The 16,540-nt window shown below is 57.3% G+C and overlaps 1 non-coding gene across 1 annotated transcript; it reads right to left on the bottom strand.

The window, feature by feature from the left end:
- Positions 1 to 217: 217 nt before the first annotated feature.
- Positions 218 to 11,457, bottom strand: LOC125449694 (uncharacterized). Its single transcript, XR_009443472.1, has 4 exons — positions 11,240 to 11,457; positions 6,275 to 6,385; positions 3,089 to 3,189; positions 218 to 268 (listed from the first exon to the last, which is right to left on the bottom strand). It is a non-coding gene; the product is annotated as an uncharacterized LOC125449694 (transcript).
- Between the last annotated feature and the right edge of the window lie 5,083 nt (positions 11,458 to 16,540).

Genomic DNA, 16,540 nt, shown 5'->3' on the forward strand with positions numbered 1-16,540 from the left:
GGAACGAGCTGCCAGAGGAAGTGGGTGGGGGCTGGTACAGCGACAGCATTTACAAGGCATCGGGATGGGGACACGGATAGGAAATGGGGCCAGTTCTGTTTGAGAAACTTAATCAGAATGGACAAGTTGGACCAAAGGGTCCGTTTTCATGCTGTATGTCTAATTCCAGCCCCCAGCATTCAGAGGGAACCCGGAGGGTGGGGTGACGTGTACTCACTTGTGCCCAGTTCGGCCCCCGCACGCCCGTACCAATTCTTCATCTGTCAGTCTGCCATCGGAAACAAAACCAGAGCAGAGGCTTATTCTGCTGATACACCAGCAGATCTGCGTTCAAAGTTACCGCTCCCGTTACGGCCAACATCTCAGCGCACCACACCACCACCGCCCTGCACCCACCCACCCGCCCACGTAAACTCCACTCTGGCACAGGGGCTGCAAAGTCGACCCTGAGAACAGAGGACCAGGCCACTCAGCCTATCGATTCTGCTCTGGCATTCGTCAGCTGATGTGATCACCTCCACTCTCTCACCTGCACACCACCCCCCCACCCAAATAACCTGTCAAATCCCTTCCCGATTAAAAATCTCTTGGCCTTGAATATAATCAATGACCCAGCCCTGCCAGCCCCTCTGTGGTAAGGGAGTCTCAGTGGTTAGCGGCACTGTCTCACAGCGCCAGGCACCTGGGCTCAATCCCAGCCTCGGGGCAACTGTCTGTGTGGAGTTTGAACATTCTCTGTGTGTCTGCATGGTTTCCTCCCACAGTCCTAGGATGTGTGGGTTAGGGTGGGTTGGCCGTGCTAAATTGTCCCATAGTGCCCAGGGATGTGCGGGTTAGGGTGGATTGGCCGTGCTAAATAGTCCCGTAGTGCCCAGGGATGTGCGGGTTAGGGTGGATTGGCTGTGCTAAATTGTCCCGTAGTGCCCAGGGATGTGTGGGTTAGGGTGGATTGGCCGTGCTAAATTGTCCCGTAGTGCCCAGGGATGTGCGGGTTAGGGTGGATTGGCCATGCTAAATTGCCCCATAGTGCCCAGGGATGTGCGGGTTAGGGTGGGATTGGCCGTGCTAAATTGTCCCATAGTGCCCAGGGATGTGCGGGTTAGGGTGGATTGGCCGAGCTAAATTGTCCTGTAGTGCCCAGGGATGTGCAGGTTAGGGTGGGTTGGCCGTGCTAAATTGTCCCGTAGTGCCCAGGGATGTGCGGGTTAGGGTGGATTGGCCATGCTAAATTGTCCCGTAGTGCCCGGGGATGTGCGGGTTAGGGTAGATTGGCCGTGCTAAATTGTCCCGTAGTGCCCAGGGATGTGCGGGTTAGGGTGGGTTGGCCGTGCTAAATTGTCCCGTAGTGCCCAGGGATGTGCGGGTTAGGGTGGATTGGCCATTGGAAACGCAGGGTTACAGGGATAGGGTCTGGATAAGATGCTCTTTGGAGAGCGGGTGTGGACTCGATGGACCAAACAGCCTGCTCCCACACTGTAGGGATTCTATGATTCTGTTCTACAAAGATTTCCACAGATTTGCTCTCCTCAGAGAAGACATTCCTCCTCATCTCTGTCTTCAAAGGGTGACCCCTTATTCTGTGATGACACCCCTCTGGCCTTAGACTCTCTGACAAAGGAGCAGCATTCGGCCACTCGGCCCATCAAGTCTGCTGTGCCATTCAAAAGATCACTGAATGTATCACCCAACACAGCAGCCCAAAGGCTTACACGCTGTTGAGTATCAGAAACCTATCGCCCCCAACTTCAAACACACTCTAATGCTGAGCTGCCCCCACCATCTGTGGAAGCGAATTCCAAAAGCTGGCAACCCACACTCCCTCCCCACAGCAAGTGTAAAACCAGCACCCCACCCTCCACTCCAGTGAATTATGAAGCAGGCCAACACGCAGTGAAGGGAGCACAGCAGTGTCACAGGGGACGGTGGGGGGGCGCCGAGGGGGCATGTGCGGTCAGAGGGGAGGCGGGGGGCACCGAGGGAGCAGGTGCGGTCGGAGGGGAGGGTGGGCACCGAGGGGGCGGGCGCGGTCGGGGGTGAGGGTGGGCGCCGAGGGGGCGGGCGCGGTCGGAGGGGAGGGTGGGCGCCGAGGGGGCGGGCGCGGTCGGAGGGGAGGGTGGGCGCCGAGGGGGCGGGCGCGGTCGGAGGGGAGGGGTGGGCGCCAAGGGGGCGGGCGCGGTCGGAGGGGAGGGGTGGGCGCCGAGGGGGCAGGCGCGGTCGGAGGGGAGGGGTGGGCGCTGAGGGGGCATGTGCGGTCGAGGGGAGGCGAGGGGCACCAAGGGAGCGGGTGCGGTCGGAGGGGAGGGGTGGGCGCTGAGGGGGCGGGTGCGGTCGGATGGGAGAGTGGGCGCCGAGGGGGCGGGTGCTGTCGGAGGGGAGGGTGGGCGCCGAGGGGGCGGGTGCTGTCGGAGGGGAGGGTGGGCGCCGAGGGGGCGGGCGCAGTCGGAGGGGAGGGTGGGCAGGAGGATATCGTTAATAAAACCCAAGGCGGTGGAACATCTTTGCCGAGGGAGTCGCTGCTTCTGTCCGTTGCTCTCCCCTGTCAATCCCATTTATCCCAAACCCTCGATCAGTGAAGGGGTGCGGGAGTGGCGGGGGCATAAAATCCAGGCGGATGTGGAGAGGCTGTTTCCTGCGTTGGACCGATCCAGAACGAGGGAAGACTGTTTACAGACGAGAGGGGTGGTCACCCCATAAGGGCACAGACAGACAGAACATGCCTCTGTCCGAGCCTGTGGAACCGAGGAGGCAGTGGGGCGCTGGGTCGCTGAACGTTTTTTTATGTTTCGTTCCCAGAGCCGCGAGGATTGGCACCAGGCACCCAACGCCAACATCCTACAGAGTGAGGGCAGAGGCCAGTCCAGTCCCACACGTGACTCCAGGCCACCAACATCGGAGTCAATGCTTAATCACAGTTCTCTATGGCCTGAGGGAACCAGCGAAGGGGCGGGGGTGGACACAAGCCATTGATGCCCACAGTCTGAGGAATAAAAGAAAACAAACGGTGGGGGGGGGGGGCATGGATTGCAATACAACTATCAGCACCCCCACCCCCGACAAATACCAGAGGACCAGTTGCTGGAGTTAGCACCTTCTGGTCGAGGAGAGGTCAAGGCTGTCGTCCTCATCGCTGTCGTTGGTGCTCTCGGATTTTACCAGCGTCGCCTCGCTGCCAGGAGTCAGGGTGTCAGCCTGGAAACACAGGGACGGGACACAGAGAGAGAGAGACAGAGAGATCCAAATCCCGGAAAGCATTCAAGCCAATCCAGAAGGAGATAGCGTCCTCGCCAGTTTTGTGGGGGGGGGGGGGGGGGGGTACACAGCTGGGACACCACAGTGGGAGACGGGTGGAGGATTGGTCGGGGGGGGGCAATGGTTGGTGGGGCATGAGGTTGTTCAGACAGTGAGTTGATGAGATGGAGGGATATGCTGGAAAGGGGGCAGATTCAACAGGAACTTTCAAGGGAAGGTTGGAGGGGAATGAAATTGGAACAAAGGTCTTCAATGGGAATCACCATGGGGTTAAAACAGCCCACGTTACTTCCAGAGATGAGGGGCTTGTCTCGTTAAGACCACATCTTGAGTATCGTGTGCAGTTTTATCGTGTGCAGGATATTCTTGCTATTGAGGAAGTCCAGCGTAGGTTCACCAGACTGATTCCCAGGTTGGCAGGACTGACATATAGGGAATGACTGGATCGACTGGGCTTGTATTTGCTGAAATTTAGAAGAATGAAGGGGGAATCTCATAGAAACATATAAAATCCTAATGGGACTGCACAGGCTAGATGCGGGAAGAATGTTGCTGATGTTGGGGAAGTCCAGAACTAGGGGGTCACAGTCTAAGAATAAGGGGGAAACCATCTTAGGCCGAGATGAGGAAGAGTATCTTCGCTCAGAGAGTTGCGAACCTGTGGAATTCTCTCTCATAGGAAGCTTTTGGGGCCAGTTCATCGGCTCTATTCAGTAGGGAGTTGGATATGGCCCTTGCAGCTAAAGGGACCAAGGAATATGGGGAGAGGTTGGGAATTGGATACTGAGATTGTACGATCAACCATCATTGGATTGAACAGTGGTGCAGGCTCGAAGGGCCGAATGGTCTACTCCTGTGCCTATGTTTTAGGAGGAGAGATTAAGCCGATAGTCCCTGGGAGCTTAGAAGAATGGGGGGGGGGGGGCATTCTGACTTAGGGGATGATAAAGGGAGAAGTGCCAGAGAAGGGTTTCTATATGGAGGGTAATCTGTGACAGGAGGTCATCGTTTCAGGATAAGGGACAACAGATTTAAAAATCAGAGATAGTAGGAACTGCAGATGCTGGAGAATCCGAGATCAAGTACATAGCTCCCTCAAAGTTGCCACCCAAGTGGATAAGATTGTTAAGAAAGCAGATGGTGTTTTGGCTTTCATTCGCAGGGGGATCAGGTTTAAGAGCCGCGAGGTTATGCTGCAGCTCTACAAAACCCTGGTGAGACCACACTTGGAATATTGTGTCCAGTTCTGGCCGCCGTATTATAGGAAAGATGTGGAGGCTTTGGAGAGGGTGCAAAGGAGGTTTACCAGGATGCTGCCTGGACTGGAGGGCTTGTCTTACGAGGAGAGGTTGACTGAGCTCAGACTTTTCTCTCTGGAGAGAAGGAGGAAGAGAGGTGACCTGATCGAGGTGTACAAGGTAATGAGAGGCATGCATAGAGTCGATAGCCAGAGACTTTTCCCCAGGGCAGGATTGACTGCCACGAGGCTTCTTGGTTTTAAGGTGTTAGGAGGAAGGTATAGAGGAGACGTCAGAGGGAGGTTCTTCACCCAGAGAGTTGTGAGCACATGGAATAGTTTACCAGTGGTAGTCGTAGAAGCAGAGTCATTAGTGACATTTAAGCGACTGCTGGACATGCACATGGACAGCAGTGAATTGAGGGGAATGTCGGTTAGGTTATTTTATTTTTGGATTAGAATTATTCCATGGCACAACATCGTGGGCCGAAGGGCCTGTACTGTGCTGTACTTTTCTATGTTCTATGTTCTATTACAAGATGTAGAGGTGGATGAACACAGCAGGCCAAGCAGCACCGTAGGAGCAGGAAAGCTGATGCTTCGGGCCTGAAACCTTGTTATCTCTAATAATCTGTCTTCCTGTTTTTGTGACCAAAGTGAATAACCTCCCATTTATCCACGTTATGTTGCATTTGTCAAGTGTTTAGCCACTCGGCCAGTCTGTACAAGTCATCCTCAGCCTCGTAGCATCCTCTTCACAACACACACTGCCACCCTGCTTAGTGTCAGAATGACCTAGGCACCTCACTTCTCCTCCCCGGACCGCCGATACCCTCTCCCCAGCTCCGTCACCCCCTCCCGGCCCCCCTACACCCCTGCCCCGTCTCCGTTGCCCCCACCAACCATCCCGCCCATCAAACCCCTCACCCTCCCGGCACCCCTACACCCCCCTCCCCACCTCCATTGCTCCCTCCCACCCATCAACCCCCTCCGGCCCCCTCCCCGTTGCACCCTCCCTGCTCCGTCTCCGTCGCCCCCTCCAACCATCCCGCCCACCAACCTCCTCCTGGCCCCTCTACACCGCCTCCATCGCCCCCTCCCACCCATCAACCCCCTCCCCGTCTCCCACCCTCCTGTCCATCAAGGCTCTCACCATATCTGTCCCTCCACCCATCAACATGCTTGCCATCTCCGTCACCCCCTCCAGCCCACCCCCACGCATCAACACCCTCCCCGTCTCCCACCCTCCCGCCCATCAACACCCTCCAGCCCCCTCTCCATCTCCGTTGCCCCCTCCAGCCCCCCCACCGTCTCCGTCAACCCCTCCCAGACACCCCCAGACCCTACATGCTCCCCCCCCGACCTCAAACCCCACACACCCTCCCACACCACACCCCCACAGCCTCCATCACATCTTCCCGGCCCCCCTACACGCCCTCCCCGCCTCCATCACCACCCCCCACTCTCCTGCCCATCAACCCACTCTCCGTATCCGTCCCCCAACCCATCAACACCCTCGCCGTCTCAGTCACCCCCTCCAGCGCCGCCCCCAACTCATCAACCCTCCCTGTCTGTGTCACACCCTCGCTGTCTCCGTCACCACCCCCAGCCCTCCATTGCTGTCAACTTCCCAGCACCACATCGCGCCCCCCCCCCCCCACCCCGCAACCGTCTCCAACCCCCCAACAGCGTCAGGTTGCGTTGCGTAGCCCATGGACGTTCCCATCCCGCCCACCCCTGGTGCCACAGCTGTGGTTAGACCTCCACCCAGCCCAGGCTTGGGGGTACCTTGATGAACCGCCCGTACAGCAGCTCCTTGCAAAGTCGGGCCTTGCGAGGCTTCGTGTTGGTGACTGACACGTCCCCTCCCTCGGCAAGATTCTTCACCTCCACCCCATCCTGCCAGGGAGAGACCAGACCGTATCAGTCGAGGGCCAGAAAGGAGGACCCCACCAAGCCCTTCCAAAGCCCCACTCCAAAAACAGGATCGATAACAACAGGAAGGGGGCGGGTAGCGAGTCAGGGACCCGCATTGAGGGGAGGTGGTAAACTGATTCAGGGAGCAGGGTTGCTGGGATCGTGGTGGCATCAGCGGTTAACGCTTCTGTCCCACAGCGCCAGGGAACCACCCTCAGGCAACTGTCTCTGTGGGTTTCCTCTGGGTGCTCCAGTTTCCTCCCACAGTCCAGAGATGTTCAGGTATGGGTGGGTTGGCCGTGTTAAATTGCCCCGTAGTGCCCAGGGATGTGCGGGTTAGGGTGGATTGGCCGTGCTAAATTGTCCTGTAGTGCCCAGGGATGTGCGGGTTAGGGTGGATCGGCCGTGCTAAATTGTCCTGTAGTGCCCAGGGATGTGCGGGTTAGGGTGGATCGGCCGTGCTAAATTGTCCCGTAGTACCCAGGGATGTACAGGTTAGGGTGGGTTGGCCGTGCTAAATTGTCCTGTAGTGCCCAGGGATGTACAGGTTAGGGTGGGTTGGCCGTGCTAAATTGTCCCGTAGTGCCCAGGGATGTGCGGGTTAGGGTGGATTGGCCGTGCTAAATTGTCCCGTAGTGCCCAGGGATGTGCGGGTTAGGGTGGATTGGCCGTGCTAAATTGTCCCATAGTGCCCAGGGATGTGTGGGTTAGGGTGGGTTGGCCGTGCTAAATTGTCCCATAGTGCCCAGGGATGTGCGGGTTAGGGTGGGATTGGCCGTGCTAAATTGTCCTGTAGTGCCCAGGGATGTACAGGTTAGGGTGGGTTGGCTGTGCTAAATTGTCCCGTAGTGCCCAGGGATGTACAGGTTAGGGTGGATTGGCCGTGCTAAATTGTCCTGTAGTGCCCAGGGATGTGCGGGTTACGGTGGATTGGCCGTGCTAAATTGTCCCGTAGTGCCCAGGGATGTGTGGTTTAGGGTGGATTGGCCGTGCTAAATTGCCCCGTAGTGCCCAGGGATGTGCGGGTTACGGTGGATTGGCCGTGCTAAATTGTCCCGTAGTGCTCAGGGATGTGCGGGTTAGGGTGGAGAGGGGATGCATGAATTGAACGGAATGATGGGAAGAGCCAGGGAAAGGGAGGAGGAGTGCACATTTGTCGAGGCAGCGAGTCATTGGGATCTGGGATCTTGAAGGGAGCAGATTCAACAGGAACTTTGAAAAGCAGGGAGCAGGAGAAATACGCGAAGCCGGGGGTGATAAAGGTGTGCAGGAGCCACAGTGCGAGACACAAGTGTGGGGAGCGTTCCCCCCTGCCACACCCCACCCCGCCCCCGATCCGCTGCCAAGAGTCAGCACACGCTTGCTGGGCCAAATGGCCTCCTCCTGTGCTCCAGAGCAGAGCTCTTCATTTGAGCCACTTGAAGATGTGCTTCATTGTTTGGGTATTGTGGACAGAATGGCCATTTCCAAATTAGATTCAGGAAGTATTTGAAAGATACTTTGAAAGCAGGAATTTTAATGTCATTCAATGGATGGGACTGTCACAGGATGGGCCCAGAGGCTGTCGTTCGTTCCTAATTCCCCATCCCTAATTGCACCCTCCCCTCCCCCCCTGCCAGGAAGTTGGGGTGAGCTGCCAACTGAGTCTCTACCTTAGCCCCCCACCCGCTGTGTGGTGGAGGCTCACAGCGCCCATCGGGAGGGAGTTCCAGGATTTCGACCCTGAAGGAACGGCCCGGTATTTTTCCAAGTGGGCACGGACTGCGGGATGGCCTCGGAAGGAAACTCGCAGGGGGCTGGTGTTCCCCTGTACCTGCTGCCCCTTGCCCCCACCCCCTCCCAGGGGGTAGGGGTCCCAGGTTTGGAAGGTGCTGCCTCAGGGAGTCGCTGTAGACGGTACACACTGCTGCGACTGAGCATCGGGCGGGGGGGGGGGCGCTTGTGGATGTGGTGTCAATCCAAGGGGGGTGGGGGGGGAGCTGCTTCATCCCTGGGCGGTGTCGGGCTTCTTGAGTGTTTGTCGGAGCTGCCCCCATCCAGGGCAAGTGGGGGGGGTGGGGGGCGGTATTCCCTCACACTCTTGCCTTGTCAGTGGTGGGACAGGGCATTGGGGGAGTCGGGACGGGAGTCACTCGCTGCAGGATTCCTAGCCTCTGACCTGCTCTTGTAGCAACCCCCCTACCCCCCACATATCGATATGGGGCTGGGTCCGGGTCAGTTTCTGGTCAATGGTAACCCCAAGGATGGTGATGGTGGCCGGGGGCGGGGGGGGGAAATACAGCGATGGTGAACCCATGGAACGTCAAGGAGGCAATGTTTAGATTCTCTCTCTGATTGGAGATGGTCACAGCCTGGCATTTGTGTGGCACGCGTGTTACTTGCCCCTTGTCAGACCCAGCCTGGGTGCTGTCTAGGTTTTGGTCATAGGCGCCTTCAGTTACTGAAGACTGGTGAATGGGATTGAACAGCGTTCGCACACACATACAGCCATCTCTGAGTCACCGCTCTCCAACGTCCAGAAGGGATAAACCAGCCAGAATAGGTGACCGCAAACTCTCCCCTCTTCATACGCAGCGCCCAGCGTAGAAAACTGGAGGGGTAGTCCATTCGGCCCCTCAAGACTGCCTCGCCACTCGCTACCATCGTTCAACTCAGTCCCCCGCTCCCGCTTTGGTCCCTTTCGCCCGGAACTAGGACCCTTTGCGAGAGGCTTCTACGTGGACCCCACCATTCCCCCACGGTGAGGGACAGGAGTCTCCCGACGGCCGCAGGTTGAGTCAGGGCCACCAGAGGGCGGGCGCGAGCCAGCGGGGCCCTCCAGTGGCTGAAGCCTGCAATGACCGCAAAGCTCGAAGCCAATTGGTTCGGCCGTTTCTGCGAGCGTAGGAGACCAATGGGGTGGCCCCATGTATAAACCATGAGGGGCAGAGACAAGGTGGATGGCCAATAGGTTGAAGGTCAGAGGGGAGAGATACAGAAGGGCCCAGTGCAGTGACTTTGTCCCCACAGGGTATGGTTGGAGTCTGGAATGGGATTTGGGGGTTGGAGTCTGGAATGGGATTTGGGGGTTGAAGGAGGGGGGGGGGTGGGACCGAGATGTGGAGAAAAGCAGGGAGCCTGTAGGATTCTCCACCATAGAAAGGGGTCGGTGCTGGGGCCGGAACACGGAATGGTTTTAAGAAGAAGTTGGATACAGATCTTGGGGCTGACGGGGCCAAAGTGGGGAACAGGGCACTGAGTCATAATCCTATTGATTGGGGGAGCAGGTTAGAACAACCCAAAGGGTCGAATGGCCTACCCGACTCCCAATTTCCATGTTTCTGTGTTGAACCCTCGATTCAACCTGTCTCTGCCAGGGCAGGAGGGGTGACAGAAATAGGGAGGGGGTGGGGGGACGGGCTGACAGGGGTAGAGCGGGGGGGGGGGGCGCTTGGACGGGGGCGACAGGGGTAGGGCGGGGGGGTTGGAGGGGGCGACAGGGGTAGGGCGGGGGGGTTGGAGGGGACGACAGGGATAGGGCGGGGGGGTGGAGGGGACGACAGGGATAGGGCGGGAGGTTGGAGGGGACGACAGGGGTAGGGCGGGGGGGTTGGAGGGGACGACAGGGATAGGGCGGGGGGGTGGAGGGGACGACAGGGGTAGGGCGGGAGGTTGGAGGGGACGACAGGGGTAGGGCGGGGGGGTTGGAGGGGACGACAGGGGTAGGGCGGGGGGGTGGAGGGGACGACAGGGATAGGGCGGGAGGTTGGAGGGGACGACAGGGGTAGGGCGGGGGGGTTGGAGGGGACGACAGGGGTAGGGCGGGGCGGTGGAGGGGACGACAGGGATAGGGCGGGGGGGTGGAGGGGACGACAGGGATAGGGCGGGAGGTTGGAGGGGACGACAGGGATAGGGCGGGGGGGTGGAGGGGACGACAGGGATAGGGCAGGGGGGTGGAGGGGACGACAGGGATAGGGCGGGGGGGTGGAGGGGACGACAGGGATAGGGCGGGGGGGGTGGAGGGGACGACAGGGATAGGGCGGGGGGGTGGAGGGGACGACAGGGATAGGGCGGGGGGGTGGAGGGGACGACAGGGATAGGGCGGGGGGGGTGGAGGGGACGACAGGGATAGGGCGGGGGGGGTGGAGGGGACGACAGGGATAGGGCGGGAGGTTGGAGAGGACGACAGGGATAGGGCGGGGGTTGGAGGGGACGTCAGGGATAGGGCGGGGGGGTGGAGGGGACGTCAGGGATAGGGCGGGAGGTTGGAGAGGACGACAGGGATAGGGCGGGAGGTTGGAGAGGACGACAGGGATAGGGCGGGAGGTTGGAGAGGACGACAGGGATAGGGCGGGAGGTTGGAGAGGACGACAGGGATAGGGCGGGAGGGTGGAGAGGACGACAGGGATAGGGCGGGAGGGTGGAGAGGACGACAGGGATAGGGCGGGAGGTTGGAGAGGACAACAGCAGGAGGGTGGGGGTTGGAGAGGACGACAGGGATAGGGCGGGGGGTTGGAGGGGACAACAGCAGGAGGGCGGGGGTTGGAGAGGACGACAGGGATAGGGCGGGGGGTTGGAGGGGACAACAGCAGGAGGGCGGGGGTTGGAGAGGACGACAGGGATAGGGCGGGGGGTTGGAGGGGACGACAGGGATAGGGCGGGGGGTTGGAGAGGACAACAGCAGGAGGGCGGGGGCCGCTGGAGGTGACGGGGTGGGGCGGGGGCGTACAGTTTGCAGGAGGTGACGGAGATGTAGTGATGCTTGGGAAGAGCGTGGCAAACAAAGCAAATTTAGTTGCAAAAGGCGAGAGCACGTGGAAGGCACACAGACAGGACACTGATCAAAACGATCCCCACCTCTTTGGTTTCCACAGAGATATTGGCTGCTGCCTGGTTGAACACATGATCCCACCAATGAAACGTGAACTGCTCCCCTGCCTGGTGACCGACCTAAGGGTGACAGAAACACAACCAATAAACCCATGAGAGACACCAGTCAGTGTACAGATATCTCCCTGAGAGAGAGAGAGAGGGGACTGAGAGACACCAGTCAGTGTACAGATATCTCCCTGAGAGAGAGAGAGAGGGGACTGAGAGACACCAGTCAGTGTACAGATATCTCCCTGAGAGAGAGAGAGAGGGGACTGAGAGACACCAGTCAGTGTACAGATATCTCCCTGAGAGAGAGAGAGAGGGGACTGAGAGACACCAGTCAGTGTACAGATATCTCCCTGAGAGAGAGAGGGGACTGAGAGACACCAGTCAGTGTACAGATATCTCCCTGAGAGAGAGAGGGGGGACTGAGAGACACCAGTCAGTGTACAGATATCTCCCTGATGGAGAGAGAGAGGGGGGACTGAGAGACACCAGTCAGTGTACAGATATCTCCCTGAGAGAGAGAGGGGACTGAGAGACACCAGTCAGTGTACAGATATCTCCCTGAGAGAGAGAGGGGGGACTGAGAGACACCAGTCAGTGTACAGATATCCCCCTGAGAGAGAGAGACGGGGGACTGAGAGACACCAGTCAGTGTACAGATATCTCCCTGAGAGAGAGAGACGGGGGACTGAGAGACACCAGTCAGTGTACAGATATCTCCCTGAGAGAGAGAGGGGGGACTGAGAGACACCAGTCAGTGTACAGATATCTCCCTGAGAGAGAGAGGGGGGGGACTGAGAGACACCAGTCAGTGTACAGATATCTCCCTGAGAGAGAGAGAGGGGGGGACTGAGAGACACCAGTCAGTGTACAGATATCCCCCTGAGAGAGAGAGACGGGGGACTGAGAGACACCAGTCAGTGTACAGATATCTCCCTGAGAGAGAGAGACGGGGGACTGAGAGACACCAGTCAGTGTACAGATATCTCCCTGAGAGAGAGAGAGGGGGGGACTGAGAGACACCAGTCAGTGTACAGATATCCCCCTGAGAGAGAGAGACGGGGGACTGAGAGACACCAGTCAGTGTACAGATATCTCCCTGAGAGAGAGAGAGGGGGGGACTGAGAGACACCAGTCAGTGTACAGATATCCCCCTGAGAGAGAGAGACGGGGGACTGAGAGACACCAGTCAGTGTACAGATATCTCCCTGAGAGAGAGAGACGGGGGACTGAGAGACACCAGTCAGTGTACAGATATCTCCCTGAGAGAGAGAGAGGGGGGGACTGAGAGACACCAGTCAGTGTACAGATATCTCCCTGAGAGAGAGAGGGGGGGGGACTGAGAGACACCAGTCAGTGTACAGATATCTCCCTGACAGAGAGAGAGGGGGGGACTGAGAGACACCAGTCAGTGTACAGATATCTCCCTGAGAGAGAGAGAGGGGGGGACTGAGAGACACCAGTCAGTGTACAGATATCTCCCTGAGAGAGAGAGGGGGGGGGACTGAGAGACACCAGTCAGTGTACAGATATCTCCCTGAGAGAGAGAGAGGGGGGGACTGAGAGACACCAGTCAGTGTACAGATATCTCCCTGAGAGAGAGAGAGGGGGGGACTGAGAGACACCAGTCAGTGTACAGATATCTCCCTGAGAGAGAGAGGGGGGGGACTGAGAGACACCAGTCAGTGTACAGATATCTCCCTGAGAGAGAGAGAGGGGGGGACTGAGAGACACCAGTCAGTGTACAGATATCTCCCTGAGAGAGAGAGAGAGAGGGGGGGACTGAGAGACACCAGTCAGTGTACAGATATCTCCCTGAGAGAGAGAGAGGGGACTGAGAGACACCAGTCAGTGTACAGATATCTCCCTGAGAGAGAGAGGGGGGGGGACTGAGAGACACCAGTCAGTGTACAGATATCTCCCTGAGAGAGAGAGAGAGGGGACTGAGAGACACCAGTCAGTGTACAGATATCTCCCTGAGAGAGAGAGAGAGAGGGGACTGAGAGACACCAGTCAGTGTACAGATATCTCCCTGAGAGAGAGAGAGGGGACTGAGAGACACCAGTCAGTGCACAGATATCTCCCTGAGAGAGGGGGGACTGAGAGACACCAGTCAGTGTACAGATATCTCCCTAAGAGAGAGAGGGGACTGAGAGACACCAGTCAGTGTACAGGTATCTCCCTGAGAGATAGAGAGAGGGGGGGGACTGAGAGACACCAGTCAGTGTACAGATATCACCCTGAGAGAGAGGGGGGACTGAGAGACACCAGTCAGTGTACAGATAGCTCCCTGAGAGAGAGAGAGGGGACTGAGAGACACCAGTCAGTGTACAGGTATCTCCCTGAGAGATAGAGAGAGGGGGGGGGACTGAGAGACACCAGTCAGTGTACAGATATCACCCTGAGAGAGAGGGGGGACTGAGAGACCCCAGTCAGTGTACAGATATCTCCCTGAGAGAGAGAGAGGGGACTGAGAGACACCAGTCACTGTACAGGTATCTCCCTGAGAGAGAGAGAGAGAGAGGACTGAGAGACACCAGTCAGTGTACAGATATCTCCCTGAGAGAGAGAGAGAGGGGGGACTGAGAGACACCAGTCAGTGTACAGATATCTCCCTGAGAGAGAGGGGGGACTGAGAGACACCAGTCAGTGTACAGATATCTCCCTGAGAGAGAGAGGGGAGAGCTGAGAGGCATCAGTCAGTGTACAGATATCTCCCTGAGAGAGAGAGAGGGGACTGAGAGACACCAGTCAGTGTACAGATATCCCCCTGAGAGAGAGAGAGAGGGGACTGAGAGACACCAGTCAGTGTACAGATATCTCCCTGAGAGAGAGAGAGGGGACTGAGAGACACCAGTCAGTGTACAGATATCTCCCTGAGAGAGAGAGAGGGGGGGACTGAGAGACACCAGTCAGTGTACAGATATCTCCCTGAGAGAGAGAGAGAGGGGACTGAGAGACACCAGTCAGTGTACAGATATCTCCCTGAGAGAGAGAGGGGGGAATGAGAGACACCAGTCACTGTACAGGTATCTCCCTGAGAGAGAGAGAGAGAGAGAGGGGACTGAGAGACACCAGTCAGTGTACAGATATCTCCCTGAGAGAGAGGGGACTGAGAGACACCAGTCAGTGTACAGATATCTCCCTGAGAGAGAGGGGGAACTGAGAGACACCAGTCAGTGTCCAGATGTCTCCCTGAGAGAGAGAGAGAGAGAGGTCTGAGAGACACCAGTCAGTGTACAGATATCTCCCTGAGAGAGAGAGAGGGGGGACTGAGAGACACCAGTCAGTGTACAGATATCTCCCTGAGAGAGAGGGGGGACTGAGAGACACCAGTCAGTGTACAGATGTCTCCCTGAGAGAGAGAGAGAGAGAGGTCTGAGAGACACCAGTCAGTGTACAGATATCTCCCTGAGAGAGAGAGAGGGGAGAGCTGAGAGGCACCAGTCAGTGTACAGATATCTCCCTGAGAGAGAGAGAAGGGACTGAGAGACACCAGTCAGTGTACAGATATCCCCCTGAGAGAGAGAGAGAGGGGATTGAGAGACACCAGTCAGTGTACAGATATCTCCCTGAGAGAGAGAGAGGGGACTGAGAGACACCAGTCAGTGTACAGATATCCCCCTGAGAGAGAGAGAGAGGGGACTGAGAGACACCAGTCAGTGTACAGATATCTCCCTGAGAGAGAGAGAGGGGGGGACTGAGAGACACCAGTCAGTGTACAGATATCTCCCTGAGAGAGAGAGAGAGAGAGAGGGGACTCAGAGACACCAGTCAGTGTACAGATATCTCCCTGAGAGAGAGAGGGGGGAATGAGAGACACCAGTCACTGTACAGGTATCTCCCTGAGAGAGAGAGAGAGGGGACTGAGAGACACCAGTCAGTGTACAGATATCTCCCTGAGAGAGAGGGGACTGAGAGACACCAGTCAGTGTACAGATATCTCCCTGAGAGAGAGGGGGAACTGAGAGACACCAGTCAGTGTACAGATGTCTCCCTGAGAGAGAGAGAGAGGACTGAGAGACACCAGTCAGTGTACAGATATCTCCCTGAGAGAGAGAGAGGGGACTGAGAGACACCAGTCAGTGTACAGATATCCCCCTGAGAGAGAGAGAGAGAGGGGACTGAGAGACACCAGTCAGTGTACAGATATCTCCCTGAGAGAGAGAGAGGGGACTGAGAGACACCAGTCAGTGTACAGATATCCCCCTGAGAGAGAGAGAGAGGGGACTGAGAGACACCAGTCAGTGTACAGATATCTCCCTGAGAGAGAGAGGGGGGATGAGAGACACCAGTCAGTGTACAGATATCTCCCTGAGAGAGAGAGAGAGGGGACTGAGAGACACCAGTCAGTGTACAGATATCTCCCTGAGAGAGAGAGAGAGAGAGAGGGGACTGAGAGACACCAGTCAGTGTACAGATATCTCCCTGAGAGAGAGAGAGGGGGGGGGACTGAGAGACACCAGTCAGTGTACAGATATCTCCCTGAGAGAGAGAGAGAGGGGGGACTGAGAGACACCAGTCAGTGTACAGATATCTCCCTGAGAGAGAGAGAGAGGGGGGGACTGAGAGACACCAGTCAGTCCACAGATACCTCCCTGAGAGAGAGAGAGGGGGGGGGACTGAGAGACACCAGTCAGTGTACAGATATCTTCCTGAGAGAGAGAGAGGGGACTGAGAGACACCAGTCAGTGTACAGATATCTCCCTGAGAGAGAGGGGGGACTGAGAGACACCAGTCAGTGTACAGATATCTCCCTGAGAGAGAGAGAGAGAGGGGGGGACTGAGAGACACCAGTCAGTGTACAGATATCTCCCTGAGAGAGAGAAAGGGGGGAGACTGAGAGACACCAGTCAGTGTACAGATATCTCCCTGAGAGAGAGAGAGAGGGGACTGAGAGACACCAGTCAGTGTACAGATATCTCCCTGAGAGAGAGAGAGAGGGGACTGAGAGACACCAGTCAGTGTACAGATATCTCCCTGAGAGAGAGAGAGAGAGAGAGAGGGGACTGAGAGACACCAGTCAGTGTACAGATATCTCCCTGAGAGAGAGAGGGGGGGACTGAGAGACACCAGTCAGTGTACAGATATCCCCCTGAGAGAGAGAGAGAGGGGACTGAGAGACACCAGTCAGTGTACAGATATCTCCCTGAGAGAGAGAGAGGGGACTGAGAGACACCAGTCAGTGTACAGATATCCCCCTGAGAGAGAGAGAGAGGGGACTGAGAGACACCAGTCAGTGTACAGATATCTCCCTGAGAGAGAGAGGGGGGACTGAGA

This window comes from Stegostoma tigrinum, chromosome 47 (genome assembly GCF_030684315.1).
Source record: "Stegostoma tigrinum isolate sSteTig4 chromosome 47, sSteTig4.hap1, whole genome shotgun sequence".
NCBI lineage: Eukaryota > Metazoa > Chordata > Chondrichthyes > Orectolobiformes > Stegostomatidae > Stegostoma > Stegostoma tigrinum.